Source organism: Diabrotica virgifera, chromosome 6 (genome assembly GCF_917563875.1).
Source record: "Diabrotica virgifera virgifera chromosome 6, PGI_DIABVI_V3a".
NCBI classification, from domain to species: domain Eukaryota; kingdom Metazoa; phylum Arthropoda; class Insecta; order Coleoptera; family Chrysomelidae; genus Diabrotica; species Diabrotica virgifera.
In genome coordinates, this window is record NC_065448.1 from 126,919,168 (window position 1) to 126,937,482 (window position 18,315).

Here is an 18,315-nt window from a genome sequence, read left to right on the forward strand (position 1 = left end):
GAGATATTTCCATTTTTCCGAGCAAATTATTTTAGGTGTCTAAATTTATCTAAATTTTAAGTAAGCCATGACTGAATTGACAATTGACGATTAGTGATTATCAATCCGGTAATCAAAGTAACAATAAATTATGATAATGAATTAAAAATAATTTATTAGTAATACATTTTACAAAAAAAAAACACAACCAAAACATGCAACATTTTTGAAACGATTAACATCTACTTTTTTATGTAAATGTAACAAATAAAGACAGAAAATTAGTAATAAATTTTAGAAAAAAACACACAAACTTAAAACACAACATTTTGTGAAGACAATTAAATACTACTTTTATTCAAATACTACTTTTGTATGTAAATGTAACAATGTAACAAATAAAGAACGAAAAATAATTTATTAGTAATACATTTTGCAAAAAAAAACATGTTTGAAAAAATTAGAAGGTACTTTTAATAAAATATTTTTAATATTTAATTGCATAAGGTGTTTAAAATTACCTCCTAACACATTTATGCACGCCTAAAAACGATCATTAATAAGCTACTTATTCTACGAGGCATTTGTAAATTAACACATCAAAATACACTTTGTATTCTATTTTTCATCTCATCCCTTGTTGTTGAAGGTATTTTATAAACTTAATTATTAACCTAATCCCAAAAAAATCAGTCAGTCCAGTTTATTAAATTCTAGTGATTTGGGTGGCCACGCTACTTGTCAATTGAAAAATGAAAATATCTTGAAAACTAATAAATTTAGCCATAGGAAATGTTATGTAAAAATTAAAGTACGGTAATGGTGCTTTTCAATAGTAATATAAAATACAGGGTGTTCCGTTTAAAATTACTGAGAAAATAATGTACTTGCGTTTTGACTCACCCTGTATTTTATATAAAGAAAATTAGCAATATCAATCCTTCTTGAAAATTTTTACAATACGTGAAAAAATATGGCATTAATAAACCCTTGCTGTTTTGCTTATTTTTATTTATACAGGGAGTTGAACTTAATACGATTTTCATATAAAATTGGTTATAACTTTGTAAATACCCTGTATAACATAACAAACCTTTATATGTTTGTCATGGAGAAGTGAACAGGATTTCGAATTTAAAATGAAATATAGGGTGTTCCATTTAAAAAAACATAAATTTGGTCTGCCACTGTGTTATCGAACATCCTGTAACATTCTAACTAATTTTGTAATGTGAAGCTCAAAGGTGGCTAAAATTTTTGTTATCAACTTTTATTGCTATCTATTACTATAGCGGATCTATTGAGCTTTATTCTACTAATCAATCACCCTGTAGATTAACTGACGATAAATGTCAATAGGTGAAATCCATTTTGCATTTAAAAAAGGATCACAGCATGAATTTTGCATTGGGGCATTTCCCTAACAGCGACCGGTACCTCCATATTCAAAGGGTGCTAGTCCGACACCGAGCAAAGCAGCGATGCGAAACTGGTGGAGTAAGATAGAGGGAAAATTGCTGTGTAAGGCACTCTTTCTCAGCGGCATAGTGAATCTTATTTTACGTATGACTCTCGTGTATGCATACTATTCTTGCTTATTCTAGTAAAAGTAGCACCATCGAGAAACTGGGGTCTCTGTTTTATATCATCTCTATATCAGATATAAAATCGATTTGAAGTTATGTTTACAAATTCAACTTATTTCCATTGAAAATATAAATACAAAAGTTACATTGTCGATTAGAAAACGCGTTCATTTATTCTAGTTTATCATCTATAAAATTCAAATCTGTTTCTTTAATGCTCCTTGATAAAATAGTTTTTCTTCCTCAGTCATAATAAAAATGTTTCAAAATGCAATACGTTTAAAGTTTTATCAGCTTCTTCAGATCTAACAGTTAGATCTGAAGAAGCTGATAAAACTTCAAACGTATTGCATTTTGAAACATTTTTATTATGACTGTGGAAGAAAAACTGTTTTATCAGGGAGCATTAAACAAACAGATTTGCATTTTATAGATGATAAACTAGAATAAATGAACGCGTTTTCTAATCGACAATGTACTTTTTGTATTTATATTTTCAATGGAAATAAGTTATTCCATAATTTATAAATAAGAATCAGTTACTGATCTCATTGAGCGCCACTGAGGTTTTTAAGTTATTTAAATTACTTTTTAGGTTTACAGTGATAATTCTTTAAAACAGAATGTGAACGGTAGGCCGGTATACGTGTTTCGTACCGACATTTATTTTATCTCCTTCCGATAAATAAAAACTCCTGTAATATCTTAAATGGGAATCTTTAGTCGAAAAATCTTTTATATTTTACATGATTGTTGAATTCTAAGAAAATATCTCAGAATATTCTTGGAGCTTAGGAAACTTCTTTCAGATTGTCCAAATACGAGGTCCAGCGGAATACCGCTTTGGTATTATTGCAAAAATTAGATGTACTTCGTTTAATGTGTTATTATTGACATAGAAATAAAGCACTGCGTAATAGTATATTATTCAACGAGCATGTAATGATGGCTATTACTCACGATGATGAAGTTTGCGACACGAGCCGTAGGCGAGTGTCGTAATTCATCAGAGTGAGTAATAGCCATTACATGCGAGTAGAATACTATACTTTTTCTACGACCTTTTTTTATTTTAATTAGTAAAAAATTTAATTATCAACTACTCGAGATTTAAATTATAATAATTTACAAGAATACCTAAATGCTATTTACCCCTAGTACGTGGCTGAATAATTGGTTGCCTACTATTACCAAATTATTATTAATTTATTGTAAAAATACAACTAGAAATAGTCAATATAAGTTCTATTCGTTTCCGAAAAATTATAAGCTTAAATTTGTACCTACTATCAATTATTAATCTAATAAATAGGAAATTGCTCTTGTCGGTGGACGTATTTCAATAGTTATAATGTTTATTTACATTTAACTATATATAATATAATAATATAACTATACATAATATGTTATAACATATTTAACACAATATAACTTGAAAAATAAACACAATATTAGTTATAAATTCCAATTAACATAAACAAAATGCCCTCTTGTCACTGTCACTAAATTAAATGATAAACGTCAAAATTTTTAGTTAACAAAATATAAACGTAAAAAACAGTTAAAATTCCTTTAAAAATTTTTCGAAGTTAATTATTGGTATAAATTACAATAATTACTGTATTACATAAACAAGTTTAAGTAATTTTATTTGCAGTTTATATACGATTAATATTAAAAGTGGCATGCGCTACTTGAATCTAAGTTCAGCCCGTGAGTAATGACCCGTGAGTAACTTCAGCCCGTGAGTAATGAATTATTACTCACGGGTACAGTAATGGGTGTTATTATCTATGAAAAAATAGCGAATAATGAGCATGTTATTAAACGGTCGTAGAAAAATAGATTTTTTTTACCTGGCCAGGACTTGGAACATCGTTCTAAAATATGTCGCTCGTCCGGAAGAAAAGTGACATAACTCAAAAAATGCATAAATCGAGTTATCTTGTTAAATTGACTCCAAATATCCGATACTTTTATCAGGAAAAATGCCACATAGATATTTACTTCCAGCTTCGAAAGATGGCGGTAGTGTCATTATTCTTTTGATGGTAATTTTTTTTCTGATTCTGGCCTTGGTTTATAACCTTTAGCCACGTAAAAATGGTAAAATTAATACTTTTATTTCGGAACAATGACAATTTTTCAGTTAGGCTCTGACATTCGACGTGAATTTATCGTTATTTAACACAAAAACCGTTGTATTTCGAGAAATGTCCTAGGTATTTTTCGGTAATTTTAATAAAAGTGGCCAATATTTTAAAAGAAAAGTGAAATAACTCAAAATTCTGATCCTTTTTCTTTGTTAAATCAGATATCATAGTTTTTTTGGTCTTACCTCTTACACAATTAGAAACATTTACTTCTACACATTCTTCGTTTTTAATTTATAAATTTTAGCAGTTGCCATCTAAAATTTATAGATAAATTAAGATCTAAAAAATCTATTTTTGTCTACCCCTGAAATACGTGTTTTTTGAGTTGGGACACTGTTTTTCCGGATGAGCGATGTGGTCTTTTAGTCGGGTCATTGTACTGCTTGTTATTCATGTGCCTTGTCCACACCAAAGGTTGGCAATTAACATGGATATTCTGACTTTGTTTACGGAAGATAAGAATAATTCGGCATATGACAATCCGAACAATCCCACAGTGGTTCCAAATGCTGAAAACGTCGTTGGTCAGTTGGTCAGTGGTTCGTCATAAGGTAAAATAAAAGTCCCTGTTTAGGGATTTTCATGTTAACACGTGTTTTCTCATACTATCGTAGAGTCGTAGTACGCAGGTATAAGGATCAGACCGGATCTATTCTTATTCATAACACCGGGAAAAGTGAGCCATATACGACCTTATTTTGGCCGGCAGTGAAAGTCAAAAAGAACGCGTATATTAAAAACGCTGTAAAACGTTTTGTAGTTTATCAATTTTATTGTTGTAAAGGAGATTCTCATTGTTCAAGTATGTATTAATGTAAGATAAAAGTTGACCAACGATTTGCTGATAATAAATTCATAATATTTGTTAATAAATAAAGAGTAAAAATATTGTTGAAATAATCAAAATATCGTAAAAATACATTCAAAAAGTACATAACTCTACGATTAATGTTTATTAATCCCAAAACGTACAGTCAGAAGATACAGACTCAAATTTGTTTAGCTGCCTTTAACTGCCTATGCATTTCTGGCAGGTGTTTGAATACAAAAGGTTGAAATGACGCATATTACATCATGATTCTGGCGATAATTTCGTATGTATGGGCAGTTGTACCTAAATAATAGGTTCTAAATATTGTCTAACAATAAAACACTGAAAACGTTTGTTTTCTATACTTCCACAAAATTTATTATAACTTAGTGACTACAGCTGTTTCGGCAGAGTGCCTTTCTCAAGTGATATAGTTTACAATGTGTTTGCCTTTTTAAGTCTTCAACTGAAGAGGTTGAGGAGTGGGGAGTTGTTTGTCCCGAGTTGGTCATTCAGAATTATATTTGTATTTTTCAGTTTATTAATTTCCATAGATTCTAAAAAAGATAGCTTAAGGCCTTTATTTTGAATATGCAGAATTTGAAACTCTTCATTGAAAGAATGATTATGATCTAGAAGGTGAAGTGCGTATGTAGAAGTGTCTGTTTTTCTATTGATGAATGCCCTTTTGTGTTCTGCTATCCGTTTGTCAAAAGTTCTGCCAGTTTGACCGATGTACGTTTTGGGACAGCCACCACAAGTTAGTTTGTACACACCACTCTGTAGTTGCTTTCTCTTTCGGCTGTTATTGTTCTTAATATATTTGCTTAAGTTGTTGCTAGTTCTGAAAGCTGGTGTTATTCCTTTCTTTTTTATGTATCTGGCTATTTTTGTTGTTATCTTGCCAGTGTATGTGAGAGAGCAGAAGGTACTGAGTTCTTTCTGTGGCGGTGGATACACTAATTTCAGGGCTTTCTTATGGAGTTTTTGGTTTAACATTTTGTTAACTGTTTGTTCGTTATTCTTCTTCTTCTTATGGTGCCTATCGGTTACGGATGTTGGACACTAACATGGCTATTCTGACTTTGTTGACTGCTGCCCTGAAAAGTCCGGTAGTGGTTAAGTTAAACCATTTTCGCAGGTTATGCAGCCAGGATATTCTTCTTCGTCCTGGACCTCTTTTCCCATGCACTTTACCTTGAAGTATGGTCCGAAGTAGGTCATATCGTTCTTCATTGCGCATTACATGGCCCAGGTATTCCAGTTTGTGACGTTTTATGGTTACGACTAGTTCGCGCTCTTTACCCATTCTATGTAGAACTTCTTCGTTGGTAACTCTGTCTATCCAGGAAATCCTCAAAATGCGTCTATAGCACCACATCTCAAATGCTTCGAGTCTCTTCAGTGATGCTTCAGTTAAGGTCCATGACACCACGCCATATAAAAGAACGGAGAATACGTAGCACTTTAGTAAACGAATTTTTATTTCCAATTTTATATCGTGACTCTTAAAGATTTTTTTCATTTTGACGAAGGCTGACCTTGCTTTCTTGATCCTTATCTTAATTTCCGTCGATTGGTCCCACTGTTCATTTAAGTTTGCACCCAAATAACAAAAGTTGGTGATTTGTGTTATAGGTTGTTGGTTAACTAGTAATTGACCAGGTGGTATCCTATTTTTGCTTATAACCATGTATTTGGTTTTTTTGATGTTATAATCAAGCCCAAACCTGCTACTTACTTCTGCCACCCTGGAGACAAGTGTCTGCAGACCTTCAAGACTGTCTGCAAAAATGACAGTATCATCAGCGTATCTTATGTTGTTCAATCGTTCTCCGTTTATAAGTATTCCCTCGTCTATGTCCGTTAGCGCTAGGTTCATAATGTGTTCTGAATATGTATTGAACAATAATGGGGACAATATACATCCCTGTCGCACACCTCTTTTTATCTTTATGTCGTCTGTTAACTGATCCCCTACTCTAACAGCTGCAGTTTGTTCGTAATAGATATTGTTTATTATACGGCGATCTCTGCTGTCTAGACCAATTGAATTTAATATTTTTTTATCAGTTCGTCATGTTTTATTCTATCGAACGCTTTCTGGTAATCAACAAAACACACATATATATCACCGTTCGTTATTATATATATCGTTATAGTTGTTCGTTATAGCCGTTGTTTACTGCTATTTGTTTAATGATGTTTAGTTCTATCTCGAAGTTATTTTTTGTCATGGGAATTTCTGTCAGTCTATGTATCATGCTATGGTAGGCTGCTAATTTGTGTTGTGTAGGATGGGATGATGAATTGTGTATAGTTGTGTCAGTATGGGTAGGTTTATGATATACTATATGTTGTGTCAGTATGGGTAGGTTAGGTTTATGATAAACCTACCCATACTGACACAACTATACACAATTCATCATCCCATCCTACGCAACACAAATTAGCAGCCTACCATAGCATGATACATAGACTGACAGAAATTCCTATGACAAAAAGTAACTTCGAGACAGAACTAAATATCATTAGACAAATAGCAGTAAACAATGGCTATAACGAACAAACAGTTAACAACATTTTAAACCAAAAACTCTATAAGAAAGCCTTGAAATTAGTGTATCCACCACCACAGAAAGAACCCAGTACCTTCTGCTCTCTCACATATACTGGCAAAATAACAACAAAAATAGCCAGATACATAAAAAAGAAAGGAATAACACCAGCTTTCAGAACTAACAACAACTTAAGCAAATATATTAAGAACAATAACATCCGAAAGAGAAAGCAACTACAGACTGGTGTGTACAAACTAACTTGTGGTGACTGTCCGAAAACGTACATCGGTCAAACTGGCAGAACTTTTGACAAACGGATAGCAGAACACAAAAGGACATTCAACAATAGAAAAACAGACACTTCTACATACGCACTTCACCTCCTAGATCATAATCATTCTTTCAATGAAGAGTTTCAAATTCTGCATATTCAAATAAAGGCCTTAAGCTATCTTTTTTAGAATGTATGGAAATTAATAAACTGAAAAATACAGATATAATTCTGAATGACCAACTCGAGACAAACAGCTCCCCACTCCTCAACCTCTTCAGTTGAAGACTTAAAAAGGCAAACACATTGTAAACTATATCACTTGAGAAAGGCACTCTGCCGAAACAGCTGTAGTCACTTAGTTATAATAAATTTTGTGGAAGTATAGGAAACAAACGTTTTCAGTGTTTTATTGTTAGATAAAATGAACTTCCATGAAGTAACGGTCGAATCCATCAATTATGTAAATATTGTACTTCAAAAAGAAAATGTATTGGTAATAAGCAATTTCAAAAGTCACCTATTATATAAAATTATAAAAAAATATGCGTTTAACCCGGGGCACGGGTTTTACTTCTGTCACGTAAGTAGTCGCGCGTAGAGAAAAAACCTCACAATACGAATTTAAATACGAATTTAAAAACAATTTCTATTTTATAATATTTTTATTTATTTGTTATGTTAATAATATCTATTTCTAACAATTTTAAAGCTAATTGGTTCTCACCGAAGCCATACATTCGAAAAAAAAAATAAAAAAAAAGAAATTAAAAAAAGTTTAAAAAAATTTACACGTCTTACAACAATGTTCCTCGAGGCACTGACGAGTGGTAAGTGATGATAATAAATTCATAACATTTGTTAATGAATAAAGAGTAAAAATATTGTTGAAATAATCAAAATATCATAAAAATACATTCAAAAAGTACATAATTATACGATTAATGTTTATTAATCCCAAAACTTACAGTCAGAAGATACAGACTCAAATTTGTTTAGCTGCCTTTAACTGCATATGCATTTCTGGCAGGTGAAATGAATGCAAAAATGTGTGAATACAAAAGGGTGAAATGACGCATATTACATTATGATTCTGGCGATAATTTCGTATGTATGGGCAGTTCTACCTAAATAATAGATTCTAAATATTATACTTCAAAAAGAAAATGTATTGGTAATCAGCAATTTCAAAAGTCACCTAAAAATATGCGTTTACCCCGGGGCACGGGTTTTACTTCTGTCACGTAAGTAGTCGCGCGTAGAGAAAAAAATCTCACAATACGAATTTAAATACGAATTTAAAACAAATTTCTATTTTGTAATATTTTTATTTACTTGTTATGTTAAAAATATCTATTTCTAACAATTTTAAAGCTAATTGGTTCTCATCAAAGCCATATATTAAAAAAAAAAATTAAAAAAAATAAAAAAAAGAAATTAAAAAAAAAGGTTAAAAAAAAGTTTCACGTCTTACAACAATCTTCCTCGAGGCAGTTACGACTGGAAAGTTATGTTGCAAAATCATTTTTTATCGCGTTATCACGAAAAAGGAAAAAATGTGAGATTTTTTGTAACGGCGCGACTGCTCCTGGGTTAAAATAAAATTTTCGAATTTATTTCGGCCATATTGGATCTACCATTATGTTTAAAAAAAATACTGTTAGACTTGTAATCAGCGACCTTAGGCTACCAAATTTGACAAAAAATGTTGCGTTTTGATTGATATTTTCCATTTTTTTCCACCATGTTTGATCCTTCATTTTGTTAAAAAAAAAATGGTAGATTGGTAATCAGCAATGCCAAAAACCCTTGAATATGAAAGTAATTCCTTAGTGTATGACTAATATACGCTTTTAAAGGTTCATGACCACATTTTCGGCATTTGGAACCACAGTGCATCGCCGAAACTTTTGGAGCCACGATTGTCTCCTTCTTCCTGAGCCCTTTCTGCTGTCAATTTTCTCTTAGATATTTGGCTAAAGTACTTTATATTTATTGTGCCTTATAACGTTACCCAAGTATTTCCACTTTCTTTTCTTTATAATTATTCCTACCTCTCTCACCTTACCTATCCGGCGTAGTACCTCCGTTGGTAACGTGCTAGGTCCAGCCAGAGTATACGTATACTCTGGGCTAATTAGCAAAATACAAGGAAAAGTTATTTACCAGAAATTTTATTGCTGGAATCGAATCTTGTGATTGTACATATTAATAATATAGGTATGCAAAATCAGCATACACTGTGCTACTTTTTTTATAAAAAAATGGGGCTAGAAAATCGTGTTTTTTTCAATTTTTCCTCAATAACTCCAAAGATTTTAACTTTACACAAAAAACACTCAAATAAAAATTCACCGTATTTAAATTCTGCATAGAGACTTGTTTCTCCCGATTTACTTTGACGAAAATTTTCCCCGAAAAATGCGGGTTTTTCCAACTAAATCTTTAATTTTCAACTAAAATTTTAGATAAGTAATTGTTTATCAATAATTAAATAACTTCGTAGTGTATAAGCTGTTTTCGTATAGATTATAAATCCAGAAGTTGATGAAAATTGAATGAACAGTTTAGCAACAATTTAATTGTCAATTAAAAATTTACGGTCGGTATAATCACCACAATAATTATGACACTTAAGAATAGCTATGATTTTTGTATAAAAAGACACTGTACCTATCTAATGTACTTTACAGAATTGAAATTGAACTATTAAGGTGGCCTCAGGAATATTTTAAATTTATAAACAATTTTTTGTCTTATAAACAAATAGAATATCTCTGGAAATATTAAATTAAGTTAAATTATGAAAACGCTACTGGAAAAAAAGCGGCAGGAGGCTTCTTTTAAACGAAAAAACGTTTAACTGTGATGAGTGGTTCCTGAGATAAAACCAGTTAAATTTGACCTAGATTTACGGCAAAGATATAAACAATAGGATCATAATTTTGAAACCATCATCTTTTTATTTTTATTCTCTTTCTTGACATAAATTTTCATATCTTTAAAATAATCATGACATATACTATTATAATAAAAACTATTGATATTACGAGTGAAAATTGCCAAAAATAGCAAAATTCCAATCAAAAATCAGGTTGGAGAAAATGTAATCTTAATGTTCAAAATCGGTGTACGTTAAAAAAGTGCATTTTCTCGGCTTTCTATGGAGCAATTTTCTTCATTCTTTTTTTGTTTCCTAGTAACTCGAGTAGAGCCATCTAACTAACGCATTACTGAATGTCAAACTTGCTTTTGTTTTGTTATAATAGCTTAATTTATTTATAAGAAAAGAAAACACCATATTTTTTCCAGTTGTAGACTTTTTTTAGATAAACTTACTACAAGTGTACAATTTAACGTTAAAAACACAAATATTCTCATTTGAACGCTGTATAATTATTTAAACAATCTTTATTTAAACAAATTAAAAATTTGGTTATAATAATTAAATTAATTTATTATAACAAAACAAAAGCAACTTTTACATTTAATAATGCGTTAGTTAGATGGCTCTACTCGAGTTACTTGGGAACAAAAAAAGAATGAAGAAAATTGCTCCATGGGAAGCCGAGAAAATGCATTTTTTTAACGTATACCGATTTTGAACTTTGAGATTACTTTTTCTCCAACCTGATTTTTGATTGGAATTTTGCTATTTTTGGCAATTTTCACTCGTAATAGGGATAGTTTTTATTATAATAATATATGTTCTGATTATTTTAAAGATATGAAAATTGGTGTGAAGAAATAGGATAAAAATAAAAAGGTGATGGTTTGAAAATTATGATCGTATTGTTTATATCTTTGCCGTAAATACCGGTCAATTTTAACCGGTTGTATCTCAGGAACCACTCATCACAATTAAACTTTTTTTCTCTTAAAAGAAGCATCCTTCCCCTTTCTTTCCAATACCGTTTTCATGATTTAACTTAATTTAATTTTTCCTGAGATATTCTATTTGTTTATAAGCCAAAAAATTGTTCATAAGTTTAAAATATTTCTGAGGCCGCTTAAATAGCCCAATTTAAATTCTTTAAAGTACATTAGATAGGTACAGTATCTTTTTATAAAAAAATCATAGCTATTCCTAACTATCATAATTATTGTGGTTATAATAGCGACCGTAAATTTTTAATTAACAATTCAATTGTGGCTAAACTGCTCATTCAGTTTCCATTGGCTTCTGGAATTATAATCTACACGAAAAAAGCTTTTAGTCTGTTAAGTTATTTAATTATCGATGAACAATTACTTATCTAATATTTTGGTTGAAAATTAAAGATTTTGTTGGAAAAACCGGCATTTTCCAAGGAAAATTTTCGTCAAAGTAAATTGGGAAAAACAAGTCTCTATGCAGAATTTAAATACGGTGAATTTTTATTTGAGTATTTTTGGTGTCAAGTTAAAATCTTTGGAGTTATAGAACAAAAAATGAAAAAAACACGATTTTCGGGCTCCATTTTGTTTATAAAAAAAGTAGCACACTATCTGCGGACTTTGCATACATATATTATTAATTACACACATAAGATTCGATACCAGCAATAAAATTGCTGGTAAATAACTTTTCCCAAAAATGGCCTAATTTCCGATAGTCTGCCCAGACTAAGTAATAGTAATATAATATGTCGGTAAGCTCACATTTCGAAGGTCTCTACTTTCTTCATTAATGTTGCGGTCATTATCCACGCCTCCATTCCCTATAACAAAACCAAAAATACATAATATTTGAGAAGTCGGATTTTGAGAGGTAGGGTGAGGCTGTTAGAAGTGAAACTTTGCTTCACTCTACTGAACGAAGCTTTTGCTTTTTCTATTCCTTTATTTTGTTTTAATTATCTTTATAAATAAATGTAGTAGAACAAACTTTATTTGACTTCTTACCAATTTGATTGCTCGTCAAAGTTTTCTGTATTTTATTTGTTTCAATCAGTACGAAAGTTTGGTTTTTCAGACACACTTGCTACAAATATTGCCAGAAATACTCAATTTTGGTAGTCGTTGATTTTGTAGCATATAAAACATGTTTTTACGACTCTTTCTGGTTTATGTTGTATTAAAAATAATAAAACTTCTGTGCGGTTAACTTGTGCAATTTTCAGTGGCGTAACCATAGCATCAGAGACCCGTTGCAGATTCATTGGATAAGCCCCAAAAAAAATCGTAACATTCGAATTTTTTAACTTTAATGAATCACTGAGATACTTATAGTCCAAGTAATGAAGCTTAAAATAGGACAAAACCTCGCAATTTTTACAGAATGGATCGATTTGCTTGAAAATTTGAGAATGAGAATAAGTAGTGGATAGTCCAAGGATCAAAATCTATATCATATCGAAAGGCGCTTTTATCATGGGGGTGGTTAGCACCCCATCTCAGGCGTGGAAATTTTTTATTATATTTTAATCGCAAAAGTTGGTAAAAACGTTCATGCTAAGCAAAAACCTAAGCTAAGCTAGTTTTCGTTTTATTCGCTATCGAAAAAGATAGTTTTATATCGAAAAAATCAATGTTTTTATTTAACTCCAAAAGTTTTCGTTTTATCAAAACAACTTTACTTAACAAAAATGTGCCTTTTGAAAAAATAAACAAAAACTTTTTTTTAATTTTCTTTAACACCAATAATAATCGAGCTATAGTTTATTATATGTTGGCTCGTCTTCGTCAAATGCTAAATATTGTAGTTTCACAGTCAAATGACGGGAAAACTATGCATTTTTCGAGAACAACTTGTTTAAACTAATTTAAAGTACCGACTTAAAAATATCTATCTCCAGAAATAAGAAAAAAGTCTATAGCTCAAAAATTAAGTGACTTATAATGAAAAGAATGCCAGTCTCTATTTTTTTTCAGCGAAAAAGTGATCGCAGGCAACCCCTAATCACCACCCTAATTAAAATTATTCATTGACCTTATCTGGTCTTTTTTATTTATGTATTATTAATAGATTTTAGAAGTTTGACCGGATTAGAATGATTAGTTTTTAAAAAATGGAGTTAAAAGCGAATAACGAATTTTTGTAGTTTGGAAAAAATGGCTTTTTCTTCAGAATAGCAAGATTAGCATCAGAGATACGAAAAAATATTTAAATATGAAATTGAAGCTTATTTAATTCCCAAGAAAGTGGTTTATAAAAGTTTTTTCTACGTCAAAAACTGAGTGAGCTATTGACAATTAAAACTTGTAATAACATGCAAAAGTCAAAAATTGAGTGAGCTATTGACAATTAAAACTTGTAATAACATGTAAAAGCCATCTTTACCAACCCTTTCAAAGTCAACTCTTTTTGCGATTGAGGATTTTAAAACGATTTAGTATAGATGAGCCTATAGATCGTGTAAAAACCTACAAAATTGTTATTTACCAAACTTTCTAAGATAAAAATTAAAAAAGTGACGGTTAAAAAATCAAAATTTTTTTTTTTTTAAAAAGAACAAATCCAATTGAAAGCATAATAATATAAGTTAGCAGTGTTTTTAGTGATTGTCCTTATTCACTCTTATTTATTTACGTATTATTAATAGATCCTATAGAAGTTTGACTGGCTTATAATGATCAGTTTGTAAAAAAACTGGAGTTAAAAACGGATAACGAATTTTTGTAGTTTGGTAAAAAATGCCATTTTCTTCAGAATAGAAAGATTAGCATCAGAGATACGAAAACATGTTTTATTATAAAATTGTAGGTTATTTAATTCCAAAGAACCTGGTTTGAAAAAAGTTTTTCTACGGCAAAAATTGAGTAATCGTAAATGAGTATATCGAAAAACTTTGATTTTTTCTATACAAAACTAACACTTTCGATAGCGAGTAAATCGAAAACTATTAATTTTATCAAAAAAAATGTATAGAACATTTTTTGCTTAAAATGAATGTTTTTATTAACTTTTGCGGTCAAAATATAATAAAATATTTCCACCCCCAGGGTGGGGTGGTAACCACCCCTATGGTAAAAGCGCCTTTCAGAATCATATATATTTGGATCCTTAAACTATCCACTACTTATTAACAAATTTTCAAGCAAATCGATCCATTCTGTAAATTCTTCTAAAATTCTAAAGCTTCGGTTCCTGGCCTATTAACCAATAGTAATATTTTAGTTAAAATATGTAATTTTTAAAATCATAGGTATTACCGAGATATTTATTAATAAAATTTCATTTCTCTAAGCTCTCTCTTCCGCAAAAATATGAATAACGTTATCAAAGTTTAAAGAACTGGCCATAGAATTTTCAATAGACATAATAGTTAAGTTACGTAACCTGTGTTGAATTTTAGTTTACAAAATGATCTTTTAAATACCACCGGCTCTAGTCACAGTTATTATAACAAATATCATTAATGCAGAAGACACTTCAGAAAAGCTGCATGACATAAAATAATTCTTTATTATTGATAAATCAGCTTCTTTAATAGGTAAATGTTGACTTTTTTATTTTATCTGAAAGTGGACCGAAAACTCAGAATTTTTCTGACAAAAGATTCAGACATATCTTGCTTATATATTTCAACAAAGTCTGTTACTTTACTTAACGCTTGTCCAAGCAACACATTTTACTTACTTAACCGGGCAACTCGGGTCCGTTGGGCCCACCACTGTTCTTGAATATACTATTCATATTTACCCATATATTTCTAATATTCTTTTTTGATTTTTTTATTAAGGTTAAATTTAAATTGTCTAGATTAAGTATGCTACTATAGTATGCGGTTTACCTTGAGGGCGCGATCTACCTGACGGATTTGCAAAAAATAATGAAATGCAAGAAATCTTTTGTAGAAAAAATATTTATTCAGAAGTAATAAACATTTGGAAGGTTATGTTTTTTCCTGATTTATGAAATATTATTTCTGAAAGTTTTTGTTGACTGGATTCCACACATCGCGTATTGCTGCTAATTTGTCGTTCCTTCTTCGTTCAGACCTCGTGTCCTTATCATCAAATCGAACAAATCTTAGAAAATCCTTGAATCGTTTTAACCTCATGGTAGCTTTAAATATAGTAGGTCCATAAAATTTACTCCAAAGTATATCTACTTTATGGATGTTGGCACTCAGGTGCCCTGCACTTAGTAGTAGTCCAATAAAGGCATATAGTTCTGTAGAGTCGCAATATTTCTAGTTCTGTATCCCCAGGACTTTTTCGACTTCTTTATTTGTGCACTTTACTATTTCGTTCGTTTATTTCGTCAATTTTTTCGTCCACAAACAAACAAAAGGAATCAACAGGATCATCTACGCTTTGACCAGGGGCTAAACTTACTTTGTGCACTTTGCTTTTTATTATGTCGCAGGATTGCATACGTCCCGTCAGTTGTGGTTGACTATTCCAGTTAATTCCAACCTTAGTTTCAAAAAATACATACTCTGAAATCTGGGAACTTGTAGCTACACATTCTTCTTCATCATCACTCAATACTACTTGCTAATCATCCTCTTCACTTGCTTCCGAAAGATGATCTTCAATTTCAGAGTTACCTTCAATGCCACCTGCTTTAGGAGATCCTTCATCATCGGAATACCATACATTATTAGCAATATCTTGCAGTTCTACATTTTATTCGCACTATCTACTTTCACTGTAATTCAATATAATTTTAGGAGCTTAGTTCTCGACACTAACATCTATATCAAACTACTGATAGCAGATGCATTATTTATTTCAAAATATGTATAGACAGATACCTACCTAACAATATTATTGCATTCCAACAATGATTATTTAGTTTTTAAAATTCATTTAGAATAGATATAACACCTATTGTAAGCATCTCTTTGATGTTCACATCAAAGAGATTTTACATTGTTTGTGACATGTTTAGACTTTATTATTGGATTTCCGGAATCATAAAAGTCGTTTAGATAATCCACAAAAACATTACCTTACTGCCAGATTAAGTTCTGTAACAAAAATTTAGACTTTAGGTGTAAATAAAAATAGGGTCCGGCGGGCCCGTGGTGCCCCTTTACGTCACAAAATTCTTTCGACGCAATAATTTCAAAAATTATAATGAATATTTTGAATAGCTCATGACTACGTTGAACGAAGCATACTTCTAAACAAATTCAGTGATCCATAGAATTCAATAAAATTTTTTTTATCAGTTTATGATAAAAGAATTGGCGTCTCGGGCCCGTTGGGCCCACCTTGCCCGGATAAGCGTTAATAGATCTTCTTCTTCTTTAAGTGCCATCTCCGCGGCGGAGGTCGGCAATCATCATAGCTATTCGTATTTTAGAGATGGCTGCTCTGAAAAGTTCATTTGATGTACATCCGTACCACTCTCTCAGGTTGCGCAGCCACGATATTCTGCGTCGCCCTATGCTTCTCTTTCCTTGAATCTTTCCCTGCATAATCAATTGGAGCAAGCTGTATCTCTCTCCACGTGAAATATGTCCGAGATATTCCAATTTCCTTGTTTTGACGGTATTTAGGATTTCCATTTCTTTATTCATCCTTCTCAGAACCTCTTTGTTTTTAACGTGTTCTGTCCACGATGTTTTCAGAATTCTTCTGTACACCCACAGCTCGAATGATTCTAGTTTTTTCATTGATGCAGCATTCAAGGTCCAAGCTTCCATTCCATAAAACAGAGTCGAGAAAACGTAGCACCTAGCCAACCTAACTCTTAGCTCCAACTTCAAATCTCTTGTGCAGAGCACTTTCCTCATTTTGTTAAAATTTGCTCTAGCCTTTTCTATCCTGATTAATAGATCAGTATCATTTAAATTTTAGAAACTGGTAAGTTGCAAAACACTGTGATTGGACACACTTTCATTCTATGAAAGGAAACCCGATTTTATTTAAGGGGATAAGCGCAAACTTTTGATGTTTATAAATGTTTATTTTAATACACGGGTGTTTATTTTAATATAAGTTACACAAGTGAAAAAAAGAGAAAATTTAGTGTGATTTTTAATTTCAAATATCTCATTCAAAAGAAACTTTTTATTTATTCTAAGGAACTTTCAGCACGCGGTAAATAGTCTTTCATTTTGAGTTTAAATTTTTCAAAATATTTATTAGTTCTTTCAGGATTCAAAAAAATGAACACCATGTCCGTGGTGATATTTTCCAAATCGAACGTTTACTGTCTTTGTCATACAACGCACTCAGTCGAACAGAATGTACTAACAAGACAGTGACAATTTTAAATATTTGACACGGCTTAAGAAATATTTTGAGTTGTTTATTAAATAATATTGATAGTTTATTTGATAGGTAATTGATTTAAGATGTGAAATTAAGCAAAAGATATTTATTGTTTATTATTTATGGAAGATCTAAGCAGTAGTCCAAGTAATGAAGCTTAAAATATGACAAAACCTCGCAATTTTTACAGAATGGATCGATTTGTTAGAAAATTTGAGAATAAGTAGTGGATAGTCCAAGGATCAAAATATATATCATGTCGAAAAGCGCTTTTACCATGGGGGTGGTTGCCACCCCATCTCGGGGGTGCAAATTTTTTATTTTATTTTAATCGCAAAAGTTGGTAAAAACGTTCATTCTAAGCAAAAAACTGTCTATATATTTTTTTGATAAAATTGATAGTTTTCGATTTATTCGCTATCGAAAAAGTTAGTTTTATATCGAAAAAATCAATGTTTTTAATAGGTTTTCTGCTAATAACTCCAAAAGTTTTCGTTTTATCAAAACAACTCTACTTAATAAAAATGTACCTTTTGAAAAAATAAACAAAAACTTTTTTTTTAATTTTCTTTAAGACCAATAATAATCGAGCTATACTTTATTATATGTTGGCTCGTCTTCGTCAAATGCTAAATATTATAGTTTCAAAGTCACAAGACGGGAAAACTATGCATTTTTTGAGGAAAATTAGTTCAAACTAATTTAAAGTACTTAAAAATATCTATCTCCAGAAATAAGAAAAAAGTCTATAGCTCAAAAATTAAGTGACTTATAATGAAAAGAATGTCAGTCCCTATTA